The sequence below is a fragment of the Temnothorax americanus genome, unplaced genomic scaffold (genome assembly GCF_048541705.1).
Source record: "Temnothorax americanus isolate GAGA-0224 unplaced genomic scaffold, ASM4854170v1 Scaffold4, whole genome shotgun sequence".
Lineage (NCBI taxonomy): Eukaryota > Metazoa > Arthropoda > Insecta > Hymenoptera > Formicidae > Temnothorax > Temnothorax americanus.
In genome coordinates, this window is record NW_027509547.1 from 724,476 (window position 1) to 750,582 (window position 26,107).

The following is a 26,107-nucleotide window of genomic DNA, read 5'->3' on the forward strand; positions in this document are numbered from 1 at the left end:
CGTTTACAAACATGATATGGCGCCTCATCACGTGGCTCGTGCTATCGTGCTATTCTTTCGGCTTTCTGCTACTATAAACCCATTGCATACAAACAAGCGAATCGGCACGTGCTCATCACGGCGCCAAATCTCCTATCGCAAGATATAACATTTTTCTCATTCTTTCTTTTCTCTCTTTCCTTTTTTCTTTTAAATTCATGGAATCGTGATGATATTTGTTGACCATTTATTGACAATGTCATTTATTATGTTACCGCAAAGCAATTTTTTTACAATATTTATGCGTCACACAATTTAATTTTTTGGAAATATCTGATATCCATGAAGTATTACATCATAAAGATTATCTTCTTTTTCATAAAACAAACAATATTCATCAAAAATATTATACTTATGACTAATTGCAAATTACAGCATCTGCAACATATATTTTGCAATACAGTCTTGATCTATTTAATTGACGGAAACGATATACTAATCGTTACGTGCATGACGTCACGTTCTCATGATAGAACAAAGTCTACTTTGCTATTTAATTGATTGTTGCTGCAAGTTAATAAAGAAATAAAATTTAGATCGCAAATCATTATTTTTGAGTTTCATGAAAAATATGTGTATGTACGGACAGAAATTTGATAAAAATAATTTAATTTTTTTATATTACCAGAACAACTCTCTTTGTTAACTCTTTATCAGATAAAAATAAAAATTTGCTTTTTCTTGCTTTATTTAAAAAAAATCAACTTACAGTATCCAAAGATTTAGAGACAAAATGATGTGCATCGATTTATCAACTACACATATCTGTGGTAGACAGATATATATGAACGATTAGATAAATCTTTTAGATAAATCATTTTCACGTGATATATTAGCAAAACGTGATTATTGATATTACCGATAAACATGTAAGTACTTACATCAGGTAATTTCGTGGATGAGAAATGTAATCTGTTATCGTTCTTCGTATCATCTCATCATTTTTTATCGGATACGTGTTAATACGCGTTAATACGCATTGTTTATTTGTGAAATTACATACATAAAATAAAATATTTAATTGTTTACTAAAATTTAACATAGTTAAAAATCAATAGACTTATATAGCTGAAAATTCGTGATATTGGCAATAATAATTACAATATTCTCTTTTTAATTAGTGTTTTTCTTTGATATTATCGTTTAATTTATATATCTAATAAAATCTATATATTAGGCTTTGTTGCGGTTAAATTGCGGTTGACAATGTGACGATGTGCAATTTAATTAATTATGTACATTCTTCTTTATGATCTAATCTTTAATATGTCAGATTGTAAATGTGTGATTTCTAAAAAGATGGCACCCGGAAGTTTGTAGCTTGTTCCATGAAAAGAAACAACGCGCATGTTAATACTCGTTGAAACTACAGAAAATAATAATAGTATAGAAGTTAAAAATAACTTATGAATGATGAACGTCGCGCAAATAACGATAATCATTCATTAACTATTTAAAATGACTCTCAGCTGCATTTATCACGCGGAGTATGTAAATGTCTGTTGCAGTTGCGAAAAAGATGCTATTTCATTATACGTAAAATTGTGAAGTGATTCGGAACGTGACTCAGTCGCATACGTAATAGAGTATGGTATGACAGGTGTGGTTTCACGATTATACTCTCACGTTGCGATTCTCCCGATAATCACGTGATTGATAACGAGTCGCGACGCCGTCTTTCCGAAACATCATTCGATTTATGACATTTAATTCTTAAATAACCAAGATATTTGATTAGAAATGTGTTGGCTGAGAGATCTTTGATGTTGATTCTTTACTTTTTAAGACATATGATGCAATAATAATTTTACTAATTAACTTATATCTTAAAATAAATGAACATATTCTGCATAAATTTATTGTATAATTAAGAGTTTAATGTGTGTGCAACGTGTCTTTAAAAAGAAAAAAGTTCAAGATTGAAGATATTAATTTTTTTTTAGACTGGCTTTCTTCACATTTTTATGAAGAATTGTTGCGACATGTTTTTTGCGCTATACCTTTCAGTCGAAGGGCTGATGTAAATTACCGTTAAGCTAAACTGGTTTGAAAGTGAACGATGTATTATATATCCTGCTCATTCTTGTTTCTCGAATTCGACTGCAAACTGCAAACAACGAACGCTTCGTCACGGGTGCTTCACTAATCGCGAAAGGCGCCTATATGTCATAATAATATGTCATAATAATACACTTATGTCGTAAAGTTCACATTATCGATATCGTTAGTCGATATCGTTACCTCAAGGCATCACAAATATGCTTGCATTCCGTTAATCATACTCGCAGTTATTATAGTATGAGTCATTGTAGGATAAGGCGTTGGATAAATGTAATTCTTGACTATCTAAGTAATTTTTCATGTACTACATTTTCATGAGTTGTCACATTTCTGCAAAACTGCATATCATAAATTACCATGACGTAATTTTTGCTTTCAATGCTAGTCGCAATATTTAAAAACTTATATCCAGTAAAAAAATTTGTATAATATAATTTGCTGTATAAAATATTGCTGTTTTTTCATTTGATATATTTTAAAGATTATTTTATCGATATTAATGCACAACTTTTAATAAAAATTAAATTGATAAACAGTTTTATTATAAATTGATATTTATTATATTTATAAATATTAAATTTATTGCTACATTCCATTAGATATGTAGAAATTGTTAGTGCATGGAAAATTACGTTTCTAGAGTCAGGTGAAAACTTTAATTCCTAGAACTTGACATAAAGCATATGTATATAGTATTTGATGGTTTGTATCAGATAATAATCAAGAATATTTGATTAATTTATCCATGGAATTAGCGTGCAATTAAATGACTTAGATTGTGAAGATGCCTGTCAACGAATAATGCTCGTAATATTTGAATTAATAAACTAGCATGTTTGTAATGGCTAAACAGGAAAACTTTCATTTAAGAAGTGAAAGACCAAACAAAATTGATAAGACGATATCTATATTAACAAATAATATCACATCAGAGTATTTTTATACATCATATTACTGTTATATCATATTACTTGTGTTTTTACACCTCCTTATACTTGTTTCTAATTTACGATAGATCTTAATCCTTTTTTTCTTAATTGATAGCGTGACGTTAATCACATCTTTTTTCCGATTTATTAGTCATGCAAAGAGCACTAGTTATTTTTTAGCATTTGTATTTCTTTATACTATTGTGTATGTGATATGGACATACAATAGGTATAATCTTACTGAAAAAACTGAATTGCATTTGTTATTAAAGCGTTTGATTATATATATATATATATATATATATATATATATATTAGCTTAATATTACGAATGCTCTAATATCTAAATAAATGGGATTGGTGGACTATGCCGATGTTTCAGTAACGAGTTTGCACAGTTGGCGAAGTAAATTTAGCATTAGTAACCGGTTTGCAAACCAAGTTTCTCTGCACTTCATGGAATATAAACTTAACTTGACTAGAGAGAGTTGACTATATTAGACTACCACCAAACTTGGTAATCCGCGATCAAATCATCGACACGATGTAGATATTGGTGTTAAATCGATTGTTGTTGCAATTCTGATTCAGATCTTGCCCGTGGCGAAAAACCAGTCAGTCCTTTAATCTTACCAAAAAGAAAAAACGAGAGAAAAGGACGATCGTTCTCAATCGTTGCATTTCAGTATGGTTCGCCCGGTTGAAATCGTTGAGAATTTCGCTCGAGGCATTTTTCCGCATTACAGTTCTTTCAGTGGTAAATCGTTTGGATTGATAAAAATGGAGCGTATGTAATGGCTGCTCTCTTTCCTCGCGCGCTATCTTTGCGAATGTAAAAGGGAATGTACAGGGCGCGTATAAAGGAAGTAGAATGAAATTGTGAGTGTGATATGTTTCTGCCATCAGTAACAATGATTACGTCGATATAAGAAGACAGATCCGTGATGCTATTTATCATCTTATTCTGTTACGGTTCGTATTGGAATTTCAACAGTCGCAATGCGATCCTAATAACTTCTTTCTCTTGAAAACTTCGCTTTCTTTTCCTTAATTGGTATATAATTTACCTTCTAATATAGTGGAGAAAAACATGACAAAATCTAGATAGCCCATTTATGACTTTTCGCAAGCGATTTGAGATTAATGCTCTCTCTAATTCGGAGTTTATTGGGGCAAAATTTAAATTTTTCAAAATTGTATTTTTTTTTACGTTAAATAATTCTTCAAAATCGTGAATAGAAGATAGAATGTAGACTTAATAAAAAGAAATAAAAATTTAAGATTTTAATATTGAATATATTTTGTGCATATATTCCTGTTAAAGCAATTATTAAATCACAATTATTAAAGTTAGTAGCTTTGGATGCTCGTCACGTGTGACGTTACAACATAAATTAGCAAGTTTCTGGCGGAACACGTAAGTTCAGAGTACCCGATTTAATCTACAAAGCATCTAAATGACAATTTGCGTTACTCACGAAGTGATTATTGATCGCCGTTGTTCTGCCAAGTTATATATATGTATTATGAAAAGTTTTATAAATATTTGAAATAATATTTAGTGAGTGTAGAATTGAAATAAAAATAGAAATCGAATGAGTAGAATTAAAGAAGTTATGTTGAACAAGTTTATCGTATTACGTTACATTTATTTGCATTAAATAATTATAATGATAAATTAATATATAATATGTTTGCATTATGTGATATATTATGGTTATTAGATCATTTCTAATTAATTCGATATTAATTTTAAACTAATAAATTATGTTGGATATCGTAGTTTCAACACCATTATTCGAACTAACTCTATTCGAATGTTATATAGGTATAATAAATATCTGTCGAGTATGGATAAAATGAAAGGCATTTAGGAAAATATTTCGTTGCAATAATCATATATTTATTATACTAATATATGATTTTACGTAATCTAGTTATTTTTTATTTGATATATGTGATTTTACATAATTATTCGTTATTTTTTATTTTGCAGAAAATAAGTCCAGCAATACGTAACTAATTAACAAAACACATTTATTAGTAGGAGAATTTAGCTTTTGTTGCAGGAATATAATAATTAAAATAATAGAACCGGATGTTTTTACAATGCTTTAGATATACATGTATTTTACATATACATGCATTTCCGCGAAGCATCGAACGTTGGTTTTTCCAAATTACGTCTTTGCAGAGATCGTTCGAGGATAAACGAATAAATTGTTAAAAAGTGTTTGTAGCCTGCGTTATGTAAATATTTCCTTGTTCATCGCCGGTATAATGTATCTCGGCCTATTGATTAACGTGATTGGCGCCGTAAGTTTCTCAGAACGGTGCACAATTAAGTGCGATAACCACGATTTTCTGCGGTTATTTTTATTACCGTCGCACCTCGCGCGAGTTCCCGCGCGACGATGTTACATGAGTCACACGCCGTGATTGACGTGTTCATGAAAGTCAATCGGTCGCATAGTATCAGTACCGTACGGCGAACATATTGTATATCGTTGAATAACGGAACATGAGAGAAGTATTGTGCCAGACTTTCAGCCAACACGAAGTGTCCTCTATGTATATATACGGCAGGACTGCCTGACGATTTACATTTCGTTCGAACAGAGAATCGATCGCCGTTTCGGTTCGCCGACGTACACGCTCCATCGGTCTGCACACTGCAGATTGATTTCATGACAAAAAAGCTAGCTGTTGCAAAATGTTCAAATTCGTTGGTGAATTTTGCGCGCGGCCGTGTTGTTTGAAATATCTCGTAAACTGCATGACTTTCTATAGCGTATATATATACCTTATAGTTACTGCGACGTTTCGGAATCCACAATGGAATAAGGATGTTTATATCTTTATATATATCCTTCGTAGCGGCATCTTTTACAAATTCTCGTAGATTTATATATTGTGTTGTTCTGTGTTTCGATATTAGAGCACTCAAAACTTATAGAGAAATCTTTTCCTAACGTTAAAAAGAATATTGCTTACAAAAATATTTTATATGTATATAACACAGTAATTTCTAAAAAAGTATCTTATATATTAAACATCTTAAATTTAATTTTTTTCGCTTATTCTCGATTGCTGTAATTTATTTTGACCTGATACTCCTAGTGCGAAAGCGGCAAAGTAATATCTTTCATTTTTTATGAAGAAAGATAGGAATTTACAAAAGCAGACTGGAATTTTATTGACATTTGAGATATGGGCTAGTAGAAGAATTCATATGTGTTTAAAAACATGTGTTTGAAAATAGAAGACCTTTCTATTTATCGCGCAAATAAAGAAAGACCTATCAATTTTGTTTGGCTCGCAACCCTACTTGTGCGTAGCCGTCGTTAATTTTAGGTAGGCAGATGTTTTGCACGCGACAGGTAGCTTGTATAGCAAGTAATTTGTCCACTTGACTCGTCTCCATACCGAGTTCGCGTTACCTAACCATTACAACAGTTCCAAATAATGTATTTACTCGACAGATACTTGTCGAGCGTACAAATATCTGACCGTGTGCGAATGAGACAATGTATATTAACGTGGCGTTTGTCATGGTCATATACTATAAGATTTGTCAAATAATTGCGACATATTTGCTACCGAGTATAAGCGTATGTTGCTCGTCGCTGGCTTCTGCATAATTACCTCAAGAATTTATTGTTTTGCCCGTTTTGCAAATTTATTACCTGGCTTATCTTGATTGTCAATTCATATCATCAAGATATCCACCGTGTTTTATAGCATATTTTTCACACTAATATAGCTCAAGGATAGCCTGTCAGTGGATTAATTACAAAGTTTTGGAATTAACAAAGTTTCGAACACTACTGTTTCGATCAACGAACTAGCTAGCTCGCGAACCAGCACGTTGAAAAACTCCACCCTCTCCTGCTTTTAGCCCGTACAAAGAAGTTTTGCTTTTTGCGATCTACGCGAGGGATAAGATGACAGTGTTGTGTCTTTGTTTCATAAAAAAAAATAAGTTTGCTTTAAATTTATAAATTTTTGGTGATATCTTGAATGAGAGAGAGAAAGAGAGAGAGGACGACATCATTTTTAATATAATTCAAGATTAAATTGCAAAAGTTTCAAACTACAAAATTCAAGAGAAAAGCAAACGTTATAAAACAAAAATGTTTTAATAACAAAAAATTCTGGAAATACAATGGTGCAATGTAACACTGCATAGTACTATATGGATGCAATTCTACAATGTAATTGCGATTCCTGTGTTCGACATAAATACAATTTCCTTTAATTACCAATTTGCACAAATTACCCATAAATACGCGCGTGTGTTTGTGCATATTTAGTGTATTACATTGTGTCGCGTTGCCCGATGTTTCGCCAAGCATGATATAATTGATCTAATCGCTGTGGTTCTTCCTGTCTATATATCCGTCGACAATTCCGTGAAAAATGGATGATCATGCATGATAAGATAAAACTGTTTACCACGTGAAGTTTATCATCAATTGACCCATACATTTTGTTACCGCATGTCAGTCTTGTATATTGTAGTAGATAATTATTAAACAACCAGTAGATAATTAATGAACGCTTGTACCGTTTCCACATTTATTAATTTTTTCTCGAATAATATGATATGATCTCTTCTCATAGTTAATTAAACATAACGGAGTGATATTATCAATTTTATTAGCTAAAATAAAGACATTTTAAATTTGTTATGTAAAAAAGAGTAAAAATCAGTTCAATCATACCTTTGATATTAAGTGTACGATAATAATACTAATAATTACTTATCTTATATAAAAAGATTTAAAAATTTATAGAATCTTTAATTATATAGTATCACGTAAAAGCATACGAGATCTCAAAATTTCGGGTACTCGCAACTCGTCGCGTCGCGTAAAAGAGTCACGGTGCGGTCTCGCTTCGCGATATATATACTTGGCACGAGACACTATTCTATTTTTATATATCGCATTATTACAAAGCAATGGACAATTTATTTGAAAACTGAGCATAAAAAACTCAGCTCATTCTTCGCTCTTTAAATGATATAATTTGTAAGAAAAATAAACAGTCGAGTTTATATACTATTTTATTTGATTGCATTTATTAAACCAAAATGACTCTTTGAGAAATTACCAGATATATGTATATATACTTGAATTAAAAATTAAGCTATATGTCTCTATATAAATATATGCATGTATTAAATCAACATCGTCGATGTTTTCATGATACAATGTATCATGAAACATACTCAGTTTTCTTATCTAGTAAAAAAACTTTCTTATTTGTACTGTTTATCTTCTGTATGACATCGAGAATCGACGTTAAATCAACGTTACTTTTACGTGATATCGATCAGTTACTTAAATGAATAAGACATCCAATTAACATGTGAAGTTGTACAAGATTAAATCTTGTCATCTGAGTTTCTTTGATACCTTGCATTCTGATTCAACTGGAATTTATCGTGATTGATCGCGCGTGACTACTACATGCATTCTAAAATTATTACAGCTTGCTTCAGCTACGAATTCTATTACCAATTCACAGTCGACGTTTTTCTTAAAAATTATTTGATGCTTTTTATCTTGACTTTATATGAATCTTATTTGAAGAAAATTTTAATCTAGAGCATAATTGGGACTTAATTGAAAGAATGATTGACGTTAAAGATAGTAATTGACATTAACGTTATGCTTTTCCGTTGTAACGCTACCAAAACTCTTGCGCGCATTTTACTGAATCGGGACGAGGGCCCTCTGGGAGTGGAATGCATGAACCTTTATCAGATCGTGGAAGACGATGGAAGACGAGGGTGGGAAGAAGCGAAAGAGCTTTTGTAACTAGCTTTACCCGGTAGCTTCGAAGAGCTAGCAGCAGCGACGGCGCAATTGAGCGAAATTGCGCACGTAGGACGCGAGAGACGGGAAACTTTACAATGCAAATCCAGCTGCCATGACCCGGACTGTTCTCCGTGTCGCTCGTGGCGGTAGTTGCTGATGACGGTAAAGGAAAGCGTTCTCCGTTGCTACAGCAAAAAACCCGAGCGTGGCGGCACGGGTCGCGTCCTGCCGTATTACAAGATCCCCCCAATTCGCATTAGGGACTTTTTGACAGCGTCAGATGCTGCGTTTTTTGCGCCGGATTATTGCAGAAAGTTTTGCGAGAAGATACCCCTTCGGCTAGTCTTTCTTCTTTCCTTCCCCCTTCTCCTTCCACGTATCCCTATAGTCTAACGTGCAGCTGCGCTCGGGAAAAAACGGAGCTATAGATGAATCCGGGTATTAAAAGACAGTTTACTTCTACGTGTGAGCACGCTTAAGTCTTCATTCGAACGTGGACCTCGCTGGCGGTAAGGACTATTTTTATCGTCTGGCAAAACAATTTTGCAACGCGAGAACAAGTAACATATCTATCTTAAGCGACATGAAACATGATTGAATCACCGTACTTAGAAGCAAGGTCGATACATTTATCAAAGGTCGACTTTTGTTCCGTGTGTTGCACAATCGCACGACTCTTAAGAGATGATCTTTGCGTGTTTTTACCTATTCACCTAACAATTATTGTATAGGTATTTATAGGTTGTATCATAGAATTTATACCAGCAAGAACCCATTCCGTCTATGAATAACTTTATTTAATTAGTACTTTTTAAGTTTGTTTGACCATAGAATGTATACGATATTGTCTGTGTGTGATGTGTGTGTATATATATATATCCATATATATATATATATGGATGCAAAATATATCAAAGCTATGCAAATGTGCACTCATTTGTGAAAATAGCTTTATGGCAAATATTTTTCTCTCCGCCTTTGATGTTTTCATATTTGTTTCATAAAGAGTTATGTAAGTTTTTCTTATTAATGTCGAACAGTTAGATCAATGGACACCTCGCTCGAACTCTCTTGATGCTGCTCGGGTATCGTCGATAAAAATGCATGATCGTGATACGAATAATCACAGCGTTTTCAAATACAGCCATAGCCCGATCGCGTTTCTGATGCTAAATGGGTAATATCCGAGCGTTTCCTTGAATGAATTCATATCCAGCGATCGAACAGATTTGCAATTATAATGAAACTCATACGTTTCGGTCTTCAGCCAGTGAATTATATACAACGTAAAACATAATAGCACCGATATAATAGTAAAAATATATAATTGCAATGCAATACTTGTGTATATATATTTAATAATGAAAAAAGTAGTAGATATATAGCACGGGTTATCTTTACATTTTTTAAATGTGAGATCATATGTATACATATATGAAACATCTGGGTTGAACGCCGAGATTTCGTCCGCTTATTTGTTGCCATGATACTAAAAAAAATTGCTTAAAAATTATCTCTCTTTGAAACTATGTTTTATTCTAATATTGAAATTATCAGACAGATAAAGTTGTGTATATTGTGAAATTGTCAATTATAAATTTTGAAGCAACATGATATCAGTGCTTCTACAAACAATTAAGTCGATCTTGAGTTTGCATAAAAAGTGTTGAAAAATAATAGCGCTATATTACGTATTGTTCATAGCGGCAAACAGTTGCGTAAGGAACTGTTAACTATTAACTGCTAACTATTGCTAATCTGGTAACGTTACTAGGCAGAAACTAATACATATATCTCAAATTAATTTTCTTATAAGCCTATTCTGTAATTCTTAACGACAGTGTCGTTATCGTTATATTGTCGTTGCGCAGCTTTTTTACTATATATAATATCTGCGCAACGGATATATAACGATAACGAAACTGTCATTAAGAATTACTGAATAGGCCCATTAGTATGCATTGTAATTGTATAACGAATAAAAATTTAAAGTTTAAATTTTCAGGGGTTTACCTCCCTTACAACCTCGTAAATTTGATATTTAGATTTTATCAACGGGAGGTGAATTGTCAACGGAACTTTTACTTATTTACTAGAAGGAGCAAACAAGTACCCTTCCCGCCCTTCTTTTATCACGATTCACAAAAAGGGTGTAAATCGTAGTAAAATTATTAATGTACTGTGAAAGTCATTACATTGCTGAATATCATTATTAAGAATCCTGTTGCAAGACTTGTTCAATGGACCAACTTGAAAAAGATAGTCCGGATGGTTCGAAAGAGGAATAAGTTCAATTTCCGTTATTTCTGCTGTTATATCTAACGTTTATGTTCTAGCGTGGAACGCTCGTCTAATATTATAATGGAAAGTTTTTCTACAAGTGCAAAATTACAAGTTTTATCTTTTGCCTTTTACGCGAAAACTTGCTGTCGAAAAGTTTTTAAACTTAGATGCAATTTTGCAAGTTATTATTCATTTGGATTAAGCTGTTAAATTGTGCTTTAACATGATATTGGATTTCTTAAAATCCTTAGGAGATAAGATCGACGCGTTATAAAATTTTCATTAACGTATATAATGTATGGAACCTGTTTTTTGTTGATAAAAATAAAAAATTTGCATTACCTGTAATATCACATATTTGGTGATGTCGGATGGAATATCTGCGTTATCCACATATTCAGGATATTGTGTGTTGTTTGCCAAGGTCGGTACGCGTTTCTTTTACTTGGTCTGATAATACTAATATTACGTAAGCATTATTTCGTAAACATTATTACATTATTTTGTCACGACGGTGATAAATTTTGAGTGATTGAGCAACACTTATGGACACGCAGATGTCGGCTTCGCGATTGACTGTCTGTCGACGTAAAATTACAAAGGGCTCCCACGGCTAGTTTTCCGATCGAGATGAAGGATAAGACGTCGTGGAAAATCTAAACTGACTGGTCGTCATTCAATCACCATACGACGTTCACAATCACACAGCACTCGACGCTCTATACGTTTCCTTTCGCAGATCAGCTAAATTCGATTCCGAAGCGAATTCGCAGTCCATGCGACGTGGTCAGCCGTCGACGTAATACTGGGAAGTCCACACACAGTACGGCTGCTACATTTAAAAAGTATCAGTAGCTGGCTAGCGCGCGTCCATTGATGACGTCGGATGCAGAACGGCTGATTGATAGATTAACAATATCGAATGTTGAATTGTATATATAATACATATACATATATGTCATTTGTATACACATATATGATATATGACAGATAATTTTATTTTTCAGAAACTGTATTACGTCAGTAAATACTTATCAGTCATGTGTTGCTATTTTTACAGACCACATATCTGGAATGACACACGGAAAAATATTTAGCTAAATTTTATATTTTTTAAAAGTTACATTTTTTGCAGCGAGAACAAAAGGTTTTGCTACTATTGTTAAATTATAGCTCGTGCTGCAAACAATTTAGTCATCCATATATTACGACTATATTAGCTATAATAGCTAATCTTTTTTTTCATGCAGTTTTCGCGAGTTTGATGACAATTTATGGTCTATTTTCATCAAGATGTAATAACAAAATCACTTTTTTTTACTATATTATTATAATTATGATAATTTATGGTACATTTATGTACATACATATTTTAATTTATGAAATTTTAATTGTTGATGTTGTTATTGATTTATTTAATTGCTGACTTTATTCGTTATACGAATATAACGAGACAATTCGAAAGCAATGATACGCGCGCATGATCAAACTATATCTCGAAAAGAGTTTTATTCTTACGGTTGAACGAATAGCAACAATTGTTAGAAATTGTTCGGGAAACAATTTTCCTTCGGCGGATTATATTCACCCGTGCGGGAACAGAATAAAAATCTATAAATACACTGTGGAATTAAAATAGTTAGTTCTGATTGTCAATAGTGAATTCTCACAGCTACGTGACTGCTTATCAGTTTCTTTTTGTCTCATTGTACGAGCTCGTTGAAGTGAATCGCGGAACTTTATTTCTCGCGCTGCTATATATATATACATATATATAAATCGGCCAACGCATCTTCAAGTAGACTGCACATTCATATAGGTATTCTATTCAGGGCCAGTTTTAAGATTGGCTTTAGCCAATTTTTCTTCAGCATCCGGTTCTATTTTTAATATAAATTTTAACAACAGTTATTTATTTTTATTAAAAATTATTTGAAAATTATTTAAATAATGTAAATTAATTTTTTAATATTGAGAGACGAAAGAAAGAGAGAAGAATGAATCACATTTATATATATGTATTTATTTTACTTTATTTATTTTTGGTACCTCTAAACTTAAAATAATATTAAATTAGCTATACTTCCCTAATATATATATATATATATATATATATATATATATATATATATATATAAGAGAGATTTGATTTCTTTTTTAGAAAAATTATTTAGCAGATATATTTGAAAAGATAAACTCACATAAGTGATCACGAATGGAATTTTACAAGAAAGACTATCATCGTACAGTCTTCAATTAATAACGTTGACATAGTCATGCAAACGAACGGCAAAAAGATCGCGTTAATTTGTGCAAATAATTTGTGCATTTGAGCAAATTGTAGCACGTGATTCTAGATGTTATCAGTGGTAGAAAGAGACGGCAAAAACATGATAAATTAATAAAGATTGAACGAATAAAGAGTACGCAATCACTTACCTTTTGTACATATATATGAATGACATGAGCAAATACAAGTGTCTACAGATACGCGCGTATCAGACTTTATTTACTTTTTCAAATAACTGATATCACTTTGCATTTACTTGCATTACTTATATATATGTATGTATGCACATACTAATTACACAGTCTCGTTAAATCTTCATCGATTTATCATCATCATTTAGTTTATCTCTGATAAGGGAGGAATTCGTAATTATTGTCAGATACTACAAAATGATTCCAGCTATTAAGTATTGTGATTAACATTGTGATTCTTATTATCATTGCCTGTTTTTCGATTAACAATTTGTCTATTTATTTTTCTGTTTGTCTTTTTTTCTTTTTTCTCTTTCTAAATTATGATCGTACATTTTAAACGCCAAAAAAAGAAACATTATTTAAATGGAAAAGAATCAGGATAAAAGCGATAAAACATACATCATATTATTCAATGAATTACATATCATTGATTTTTGGTTTATGTTTGTTTATAGTATATCATAGTTTTATTATCCAGGAATGAAATGTCAAATTGTTCAATTTAACTCTCTTCTTACTTGAAAATTCTTAGGCTACGGTATATACTTAAAAATTTGGAATTATTGTATTCTAGCTAGGGAAAAATTTGAAATATTCAGAACGTTTGCATCGCAAATGACGCGCAAACGCTCCTCAAGGATAGCGGCTGCATTGTTCACGAAACCTAAAACGCGCGTCTGAAGTGGAAAGTAACTCGCATCTCAACAGCCCAACTGTGCCGAGTTATGTATAATAATGGAGATTGATACGAGTTTAGGAAGCGCTTGGCGAGCGAAATGGAGCGGCTGGTGCCTATGAATTCACCAAATTTCGTTGTTCTTCGGCTCATTCACGGTTCCTCCTTTTCGACGCCGCAATTTCGGAGATGATTGACACGTTTCTGGAATTTCGTGATATCCGTACCGATGCTGCTGATGCTGAGAGTTTTACGATTCATTCAACGCGGAAAATCTGTTGCAACAATGTACAGAATGCTCAGTACGGATAACCGGATTATTTAATTAACGTGCGCATTTAGTAGCGCGCGAAATTTCGCGAACGAAGTAGCGGATGTGAACAGACTCTCAATCACGTAATCCACTTTGAGCGAAAGTTATATTTCCATAATATAATTGTAGAATTATATAGGGATTGGATTTGGAAAGTTGTGAGTAACCCTTGCGTAACGAATATTAGCTCCGTGATAAAGTTTGCATACTATTCGTCGCAGTATCAACAAAGCATTTGGACCAGTGGATAAATTTTCGTCTAGATATAGATAACTGTCATGATCGATTAATTATCAAATTTGAAAACACTTTAATGCTACATTAGACAGTGGGTTGTAGTTTTACTCGTGATTATACTAGTTACATATAGAAACGATAAATTAATGTGAGATTTATGCGTCAAGTACATACAGAAAAATAATCATTCTACAGCCAAGAAAAGCACTTTACTTTTTTTATTTTACTTCTTTTAAGTAAGTTTTCTTTCAACCAATAATATTTTCTTACTAATAGTTTTCACATATTTTGACATAAGTCTTTGAAAACCAGAATATTGTTTTGAGTAAATGTAATTCTTACAATGACTTCATGGTAGATTTGCAGATTAAGTAAATGGTAAGCTTGTATATCCGCAAATCTACCACAAAGTCATTTTAAGAATTACATTTACTCAAAACAATATTCTTGACTTGTGTTAAGATATTTGAAAACTATTAGTAAAAAAATATTCTTGGTTGCAAAAAAACTTAAAAGAAGTAAAATAAAATAAGTAAGTGCTTTTCTTGGCTGTAGAATGTTATTTTTCTTTGTGTAGCAATAGACACTTATGCAAGTAGCATTGAATTTGTAGTTTTACTTGTCGTTACATCCTATGATTGCACCAATTTGAGCCTCGCGTTAACGCTCGCTTCTTTCCACCTCGTGACTTTGTTGTTTTGCGCTTACTTCACGTTTGCTTGTGTAACAGATGCGCCGATATCTTTACGTACAGTGATTTCGTAAGCCCGGAAGTTCAGATTTTATATATCCGTACCCGGTAAATAGTCCATTATGCGCGCCTGACAATTGCCGCACTGCAGCCGAGGATGATTGTAAGTAAGATACCTTACATGTTCTATAAATACTCGCGCTCGAAAATGGACCATTGCGTAAAAGACTGCAATAGTCGTAGTCAGAGACGTCGGCGTGTCCCAAAACTCCTGCCAAAACGGCGGCAGCGAGAGATTGCAACTTGTTTGTTTCAGCATTAGGAGATTCCCATGACGTCAATTCGTCACGTGCTTTATATTTGGCGCTTATGATTAATTGCGCTTGTAGATACATGGAGTTTGCAGATAGATAATCGAATGCTGTCTGCAGCAGGTACCATTACGCACAGGTGGTTAAATCCGATAAGGTTGAGTTACATGCATACACCGGCTGCATATTGCGCCACATTCACACTATATGATAACGATACAGAAGAAGAAGAACTTGCTCCTTCGTTACTATTATCTATTGATCGTATCGCTTCATTTAATACTTCAAAATTTTGCAACAAATGTACTTTTATGTTTACCATCCGGCAAACAAATACGGCCATAAATACCGCACGGTATTGAATTATTGAATTTTGCTGTGTACTACAACTACAAACAGATCTCTCTAGCATGACCTCTCTAGCGAAAATCCGTAATAGCATTATATCCTGTGACCTGTACTTATCATGGTACAGAATATTTTGCAAAACTTTGAAAATGAAAACATCTATTTGAATGTACATACGTTCGCCCATTCATCGTTTTACCGCGCTATATAAGCGAGTGTATGTTCTTACGTACATATAGTACAGCTATGACGTCAGCAATCGACCACGCAAAATGGGTCTCGGCTCTCACCGGGACACAAATTCACGAGTTGCGTATCGAAGTATACATTTGCTATTGCACCTTACTTAACGTACATGTTATAGCTGAAAATTGCACAATTTTGTGGAGCAAAAATTGTTACAATCGCACGCACATTGTAACGTTTATACTGATTGTGAGCTGTTACAATTGTACATATACGATATTACGTTCCACGGATTGCCATCAGTATTGTAGCTTATGAAAAGAATCAATTTTTTTGCACTATTTATAACAACAACGCTGCCAGAGAATGTACATTTTTCAGTTCATGGTGCATGCTTGACATTTTCTTTATTATAATATTCAACTTTTATTTCAAGAAATATTCTCTTTATTTAGGAAATTCAAATCGTGTAACACACAGTTTCGTCGGTCGGAGTAACGCACAGCATGTCACAGCTGCACCCAGGAAACGGAAATATGATACAAAACCGATGTGTATACCGCAATATAGCCACAAACAATCGAAATCAAATACATATATAGTTGTATCACGATTTATCATTAAACTGTTTAACTAACTATGTAACTGATACAAAACACATTATATAATTATGTCAATACTATGTGTGCATAATGCATCAATACTATGTACAAAAAGGAAATCTCACTAGAAAATTAAAATATCAAATTAAAGGTATGTAAACTCTTAATTGTGTGTGTGTGCGACTTATTAAACTACTGATAAATTATCTTGTTTTGTATTTTATGAAGAATGAAATTCGTACATTATATAATCATTATTATCATTTATTGTATTATCACATCATATTGTCTCTTTTTTCATCATTAAAGCACCATGATTACAAAGACTAAAAGAAAGAAGGAAGAATTATTGTTTCCGTACTTTGATAAAGACGTTGACACACAATCATAATATGCTTTGCTTTGAAGTTGAAGCATATTATGATGTAAAAGGATATGAGAGAAAGAGAGAGATGCTACAACAATTTAATATTATCTTGATTGTGTTACGCTATGCATTATGCATTTTCGTCAGCAATTTTGTTCAACAATTTACAATATTTAGATTTATCAATCTCTTGTCCGTATATAGAGATGCACTACATGCTTGGTTATTACTGTTTTTTGTTGCATATATGTTCAATGATATTTTTAATAGTCGATTGAAAATTTACATTTATATTTAGCTTTAAATAATCTACGATTATATCGATTTCAGTTATTCGTAGTACCGCATTTTTTGCGTTTATTGAATTTTAATTGTAATTTCTAAGAATTTATATCATATTTTATTGCATTTTATAAATTTATCACGCAAGTTTTTCAAAATATGTAGGAAATTATTCCACGTTACATTACTAAAAAGTTAATTGAGATTTTCAGCAATTTATCCAGCGTTAATTGCGCCGCGTTAAGTTAAATTTGTTGGTTACGTGCGGGTGTCATCTGTAATTGTCATTCGTGATTTCTCATGCTGCGAAGAGGGAGTGAAGATGACTTCCTGAGGTATACTCCGTGCTTATATTCCGAAACGGTTTGCGACCGGTAGAGCGTATCCATGAGCATTCGTGCCTGACGTTGCCACACGTCGCACTGATGGCAACGACAGCTCTCTGTTGACAATACGCGCGATTATATATATGCTAAATAGAGAGCACATGCAGAAACTCCAAATCCGCAGTCAATTTTTGTCACTTGATATTAAAAATTAATTCTTTCTCAGAAAAAATATGACTATATGTGTTATCAGTCATCATATCCCAATCTTCGACAGTTTGACAACACTGAGCTTCTTATTGAATCATTATCATCGAGAAATATTAGATTTTTTTATTTTTTAATATAAAGAATACATACATACATACATATATATACGTATATGTATTTTTGTAACTGTATAATTACATTTTTTAAATGGAATTTGAAAATCATGGGCGATCTTTAGCATGGAAATTCTAATCCTAATGACGCGGTATTTTAATTATGTGAAAATAAAATTATATTATTATTATTATTTTCTATTCTACTATAATGCGCATTGTTTGTGAAGCAACTCATGTCAGCGTCCAGTCGCGCATGTTACTAGGGGTATATCGACTACTGTTCTGTTACAGACATAATTTACAACCTTATAAATCCCATCTAGTCACGTGTTGTGGATAGTGGATGAGCCATTGTCCTTCCTGTCGTACACTGCTGCGTTCCTTGCTTGGATAATACCAACAATTTATTGTTTCTTCGTTTAGAACGCAATTAACAGGGCTTAACATGTGATGTTACTTGCATCTGACGCAAATCAAGTGGAAATTATCTTGTGCTTATGTTTAGATCTTGGACATATTTCATATGTTAAAGATAAAAGCGATTTATCTAGTATAAAATTTCTCTGAAATATAAAAATACATCAATATCTTTATACAGCTGTATATTTATATAGTATTATAATTATACATTTAAATGATTGAATTTTTATTAGATACTGATTTATTTTTGCTATTAATTATAAAATATTTTTATCATTGCGAAATAATCTTATACGTACGTTTTGAAAATATTAAAGAAGATTATTCAACTATAACTTTAAAGAACATTTGTGTATGTCTGTAAACAATAGATACTCTTATAACAAGCGCGCAACTGAGAGTGTACATGTATTTTCCGAATTGTGCAGTTAAAAGGCAAATTGAATAATACAAATGCAACGCGAAATCAATTCTGCGCAATTGACGATCTATCGGGATACTCCATTATTAGATTTGACAATAATTCGTTTAAACAACGAAATTTAACGGTAACACGAGCTACTATTAAATCGTATCAAATTACTTCGATCGTGGCTATTTCCCCGTGAGAATAGTCATTTGGGGACACGCTTGACCGCGCAGGCATAGTACCGCTGTGCGCGATGTATCACGATTTATGATGCCTACAGGAACATAGCTATGCAGGTATCGCATGGTATTCATCACTAGGATTGTTCAGTGAAAGGTTGTACTATCGCATGAATTTAAGCAATTTGCTGGAATACATATCGATCCCCTTTTGATGGCGAGTGTAGAGATTTTGTGAGCATATCTTTAATGGATATTTCGCGTACCAATTCCCGAAACGAAGGACATATCTCGGCAAGAGAATAATTCATAATTCGTTTCAAAAATCTCATTTTATTTGTTATACATATAATAATCGTTGAAATTATATAATGAACGGATATAAAGAGTAATTTAAATATACGCGAAAGTAAAAAAACGTGTAAGTATATGTGCACATTTAGTGTATTTCTAAGCTTTTCTTAAATGCAGCGTCACGTTTTAAGGCATCATACTTTAAGGTAAATGAAAGATGAAAGATACATATATACTTTGCTCATAAATCATTTTATTTTGATGGAAAGTATATAGCCGTTGCTATAAGAGATCCCGCGTAAGTTGCTATAAGAGATCACGCGTAAATATATCTGAAGCTCTATCCGAGAAAGGTTAAGAGAGGATCGTCGGATGTATTCCCGCTCTGAAAACGCTTGTTCTTGTGTGGATTTAATAAAAAGAATTCTACTGGAACTTTTTACGATCTATTTTGAAATGCCATGATTGTTTTATTTGTAATAATACGCCTTTTTTGAATTTACAATGTAAGAATCCAAACATTTTCTTAAAAATCTACCTATGATGGATAAGCCGAAATGATCGATAGAAAAATTTTACAAGTAATCAGGTAGCACACACGCACACATACAAAAACTGATTTTATGCTAAATATATTATACAAGTCTCATTTTCGGCGATAAAATTCATCCTTCTCATACACACACGACATAAAAAATTATCAATACATGTATGCTGGTTTACATATATATTAGGTTACTTTTTGCATCCTGTTATATAATAATATGAAATAAAAGAGTTTACATTGAATGGATAACAGAAAAAATATTAAAATTTATGGCGCTGCAATAAAATAGAAATACATAATTTTGAACAAGAATGATATAATAATATTTATTTGTGTTTTTAATCTATCGTCAGGATTAATCGTTGAGTTTTTGAAGAAATACAGGACGTAGCGGTTTATGTCGCTGCATACATAATGCATCACGGTGTTTGCCACGCGTTGTTCTATCGAACTTCATCCGCTATGTTGAACTTTAGCTTCTGAGCGAAGCTCAAAATAGCTACGTGCAGTCACGCACTGTTTCGCGGATTGCTAATGTTACTGTTACTATGTCTGTTAATAGCACCCCTCGTGCATACTGTATACTTTCCTGTGCATGTGCAATGAAACATAATCAGGAAAATGCATCTTTTATCATGGATTCCGTAAGATTTACACAGGGTTCACAAATGTGCTTCCATAAATCATAGGAAACCTTGGATAGCATTCATTGTATTAATTATCATTAATATCAGTATTTGATGTAAGAGTTTATCATTTTATTCTCTTCTTTATAGTACAAACTGTATATTTGTCACAATATAAATGATAATTTTATGAAAATTTGTATAATACGTTTTACGCAAACACACACTCACATATTTTTTTAAAGATATTTATACGTATTTCAGATACATTGCGTAAAATAAACACTTTCTAAAAATGTATTGTAAATTAACGCTTGACATATCATTTAAATTAATCACATTATGGAAAGATAACAACAGTAATATTGATGTTTTGTTATTACAATGATAACTAAGTTCTAAGTTTCGGTACGAAGGTAGTTTAAATTTAACTCTGCTTAGAAATATATGTATATATATATATATATATATATACTCTGCATTTATAAGGCAAAGTGTGATATATATGCTAGAAAGTCACCACATTATATTAGCATCAGTAAGCTTGCATTGCTGAGTGTTTACGTTACTGTGTCAGAGAGAGAGTTTGATACGTATATAATTCCCACAATAATGTTGGAGTTTTATTAATTATTTCTTGGAGTTCCAAGATAACTTTGAAGGTTCAAAACTTCATCTACGAAGTATTAAAAATTTATAAGTTTACTGGTAAAGTAATTTGCAAAGATATAATTGCATGAGAAATAATTGTTTATGATGAATAATATTCATGTTATTGATTCGAAAGCAGATCTGATCCTAAATAACAAAATATTATTGAATATTTTAATTTGGTGCGATTCTCCGTCACTGCAATTACATTTCGTTAATCGAAGAGCTGCATTTTATAATTTAAATTGGATTACAAGTACATAATCGTAAATCTTCGTGGCACAGTTGTATCTTATAAATTTGCGCGACTAAATAATAAACGTAGTACCACGGACGTTCAACAATTTCCCAGGAGGCCGATATATGTTTCTCGACAAATTCGATATCTTCGTATTTCGGCATCGTGCGTCACGGCGCGCGCAACGATGATGTAAAATCGATGCTCACGATCGAGAATTGCGGTGCCGGGCAGACGAGCACACATGCAAACACCGCGTGTACTTTCTATACGAACCGCTATGACGATGTGTGCGTCGGCCTAGTCGCGCGGCGAAGTTCTGTTCTACCTCTCTTTCTGTGCCCCGTACCCTTTCTTTCGCACATCCATGACGTCATTGCTACCCCTACCACAGTCACTCGGTCATACTTCGACCCACGGCGATCTGTCTTCGTCTTGCACCCTCTCTTTCTCTGTTTCCCGCGTTCTCTCTCGTCTTTGCTCCTTTTCCATTTTACTCCTCTCGCTTGCACTCTTGCCGTCTCTGTCGCAGAAAGAATCGCGAATCTGGCAGGGGTCGATACACCCCTGTCCCTATTCACACGATCCTGCCATCTCGACCGCCCCTGCGCGGTTCAGCCGCGCACACATGGATAGGCGCATACGTACGCAAAGATTGCGAGAAAGCAAGAGGAAGGAGGGGGAGAGAAAGAGAGAGAGAGAGAGAGAAGGAAAAGAAAGGGGTGTGCGAAAAAGCGAGAGAAGGAACGAGAGGTGTTCCAACAATGAAGAAGAAAAATAAAGAAGCTTGCTAAAAGGAGCGAGAGAAAGAGGATACATACGCGAGAGGGAAGGTGAAAGACAAGTGAACAGTATGGTGTATATACCTACAGGAAAACTTTGAAGCGAAGCGAACGGGAAACGCGCGCGGGTCGCGAAGAGTTGTCTACCATACGGAGAGTAGCTGGCACACTGGAGAGAACGTAAGACAAATAAATGGCGTTAGCATTGCACTCGAAAATCCACCGGGACGATAAGAAAGAGAGAAAGAGAAAGAAAGTTACGAATAACGGAGCAGTTAAGGGTTAAGGACAAAGAGAATCAAGGGACAGTGGTAGGTAAGAACATAACGATTGATGTGGCGGTGCGGATAAATGAGAAACAGAGAAAGAAATTGAAAGAGAGAGAGGAGAGCGAATTTATAGCCTCGGCGCGGCGCGCTTGCACGCTCAAAAATTCGACAAGGACGTAATCTAAAGAGAAAAACAGGGCGTTTTGAAGTTAAAGTGCGGATAATGCGAGACGGGCGGGTTAGAACAAGTGGAGCGATTTATAGGCGGAATATTAAAATGAGCGAGCAAGAGGAAACTGAAGAGAAATAAATATCCGTAATGCGCTTCTCGAAGGTTTATCGGAGTGCTACGTGTGTGTAAGCGAGCGAAATCGGAACCGATCCCAATGGACTGACGTAAGAAAAATCATTTTTGGCGAATATATATATGAGGAAGTGGAGAAATGTAACCGAAACGGGAGAGGGGATGATTCCATATCGACAAATAAATAGCATTAGCGTGATCGCGTGTGAGCGAGCTGATAGAGAGAAAGCAATCAGGATCGGAAAGTAGATCCGAATAGAGCGAAAAGATGAAGAGTATTACGGCAGAGAACAGCGTTGGAATTGACGCGAGTAAACGGATGCTAAAGCGTCGCATAAACAACGATTAAAGCAAGATGAATCTCGAATCTCGGCGCGTTCTTATATAGCTGAAAAATGGGGAGAACCGCGCTGAAAAGATCACGATGTCGCGACTGGCGTGGAGGCGATGAAAGAGTCATATTAAATGAGGGCAATGTCGCCGCAAAAAAAGAGATTACATCGGGAATGAATAGTGAGTCAGCGTCTGCAGCAAGATATATATCTCCTTCAAATACGTGATATATCTCTCTCTCTCTCTCTCTCTCTCTTTTTCTCTCTCTCTAATGGGGTACAACAAATTAATTACTTTAAGATTTTAACATTTTGATGGATTTTGTTCTACGTACAGGGATAGCTAAGATATGCTTTCAATAATTTTTCACACGAAGGAAATTAAAGAAACGTTCGACTTTAAAATCGGTCGAGACGATGGATTGAAGATCGATTTCAAGTGTGAATAATGTATTTCCATTAATCTTAGTAAATAGTAGAGTAAAGAATAAATAGTGATATATATAACTCAAACGAGCAGCGAATCGAAAGGTGGAAAAAGGCTGAAATGATTAAATAACGAAAGATGAAAGAGATGAAAGAGATATCTTAAGGCGTACGCCTATCAGACGTAGGTATATATTGGCTTAGGTGGCTGCGTGTGAACGCAATATACGCACACAGGGGCGCCCTCTACTATGACGTCACAAGGGCGGGGTTCTCTCGTTAAAGGCATTCTGCTTGCATCGTCGCACGGCGAAAGGGTGTGCAACATGTGGGACGGGGTGTTGGTGGCGTGTTGGTCGACCGACGCATCGTCGCCAGTATCGTCCTGAAAAATAATGTCGCTCTCCTGAAAAACACCCCCTTGCTCTTCGGCAAATAGTCGCGACAACGCGGATGTTTTGCCGTCAAGGGTGAAATGTGGGCCACGTGTGCTATCGTTATCCTCGAGAGAAGCAGGCATGCCGCACAACCCTCGGACTATTGTCCCACGGCCTCTCTTATTTCTCGTTATGTCCTTAATGGCAAATTAACCACGGCCACTGCTTCTGCGGGCGAAAAATGTCCGCCAAAAAAGTTTTGATCCGCTCGGTAGTTGCGCGAGAATCAGAGTTAATAGCAGATGCTTTGAATGTGCACACCCTGCCGCGTTTTATGAAGTCATTATTGCGGGGGTGAAATTTTCACGCATCAGAATATATTACTTAAATACTATAATTTGTTATTACGGCTGGATATTTGCTTTGATCAAGTAAAATAATATCGGAATATATTCTATGAAAGAACCATTCTAGCGCCGAACGTTTTTCTTCCTTTTATAAACGTGAAACTATAGAGACAAAATTTTCTAGCTCAAGAGCGAAGCGTCGCGTGTAATTTGGAATCGCGTTTGGTCGTGATTTCGGCAAAATGGAGCTCAAACGCGAAAAGACAGCCGAGCACAAGGCGTTTGCCGTAAATGCACTCGACAATTTCTTTCTGCGGCGGAAAAGAGCCGTTTTCCGTCTAATGGCATTTCTATAATACCTGCATTCGACAGTGCGGAGTATTATAGGTATATTATACTTTGTCAGTGCGTCTATCGAAATTGGGCTTTAATTTTCTACCTTTTATCCGCGCGACAGATTGGAAGGGCTTATGTCGCGATAGCACATTAGGCACATCTAGTGTACATCATATACGTGTGAAAGAGCACATACGGATCGAAAGACGGAATCGTAGTAGAAATCCCGCTTAGCAGGATGTTCGAAATTCTTAGAGCGGACGGCGACTTATGTACGCCACGGGAAAGCGCAATCGGTCTGTTACATTGTTACATATAGGTACGAGTATCGACTGCGATCTGATCGCTCTACAGGGACCACGAAGAGGTATGTTGGGGAATCCTCGGTGCATCCGCGGAACTACACCGAAAGATCGATCACGATCACACCCACGAAACAGGCATCGTCGAGCTCGACGCTCGACGACGATTGCGGTGTAATTGCGGAAGTAAATTCCGTAGTAGACGCGGAAACGGATGATTTGTTTCGAGTGTGTATCGGAAGCTTCGAGACACAAGGATGCAATAACGGATCGAGAGAGAAAGAGAGAGAGAGAAGCGAGGAAAAACGGAAAAGGAAATTCGCGTTCTAACGTTTCCCATCTTTGTTACCATAGTTTGATTACCAATTAACATTACTTCTCATTTAATTTAGCTTACTGTAATCTTTAAAGCGATGAGATTACAAAAATTTAAATTCCCGCAATTTTGAATACTTTAATATTAAAGAGACCTTTCTTCTCGAAGATGTATTTTATACAATTGAGAAAAGATTTTGCTTTTCCACATATGTATAAAAGGTAGATCCCAACATTATTGTTATTCTACCTCGATAGTATCGTATCGAAAATTTATCTCACGCGAATGTGAAAATGGATGAATTTCGTCGCGTCGATTTTGCGTGAAAAAAAAAAGAATATAAAACAACGCACTTCATTACGCTTCTATGCTTCCTATATTTTCATTAAAAACCATAGCATCCATATTGATGCCCAATTGTTTAGATAGCAAAGTTTTTAGCGTACAAGATAAAACTGAATTTTTAACAAGCTATATACATTTATAAACACGGATGAGTTATTGATCGACGATATAAATGCATTTTGACCTTAGCCTTTTCGCCTCTCGGAATAATTCTGCTGGAAAGGATAGTAGAATAGTATCTCTTAAACACATATACAACTCTCTTGTTGATGCGTTTCTTCTTTCATCTCTTTGAAGTTGTGCAGTTTATTGGTCTTACGA

The 26,107-nt window shown here is 34.2% G+C and overlaps 1 protein-coding gene across 7 annotated transcripts in view; it reads right to left on the reverse strand.

Moving 5' to 3' along the window:
• Nucleotides 1–11,952, reverse strand: part of LOC143902334 (sodium-coupled monocarboxylate transporter 1) — a 30,002-nt gene extending 18,050 nt beyond the window's left edge. For 2 of the 7 annotated variants that reach the window (XM_077415126.1, XM_077415127.1), the window contains exon 1: nucleotides 11,480–11,952. The gene's annotated coding sequence lies outside the window, so the exon portion shown is untranslated. Of the gene's footprint in view, nucleotides 1–2,039; nucleotides 2,191–11,479 lie in introns of those variants that run through there. The other 5 variants (XM_077415133.1, XM_077415129.1, XM_077415136.1 and 2 more) reach the window with 5 other exon arrangements.
• Between the last annotated feature and the right edge of the window lie 14,155 nt (nucleotides 11,953–26,107).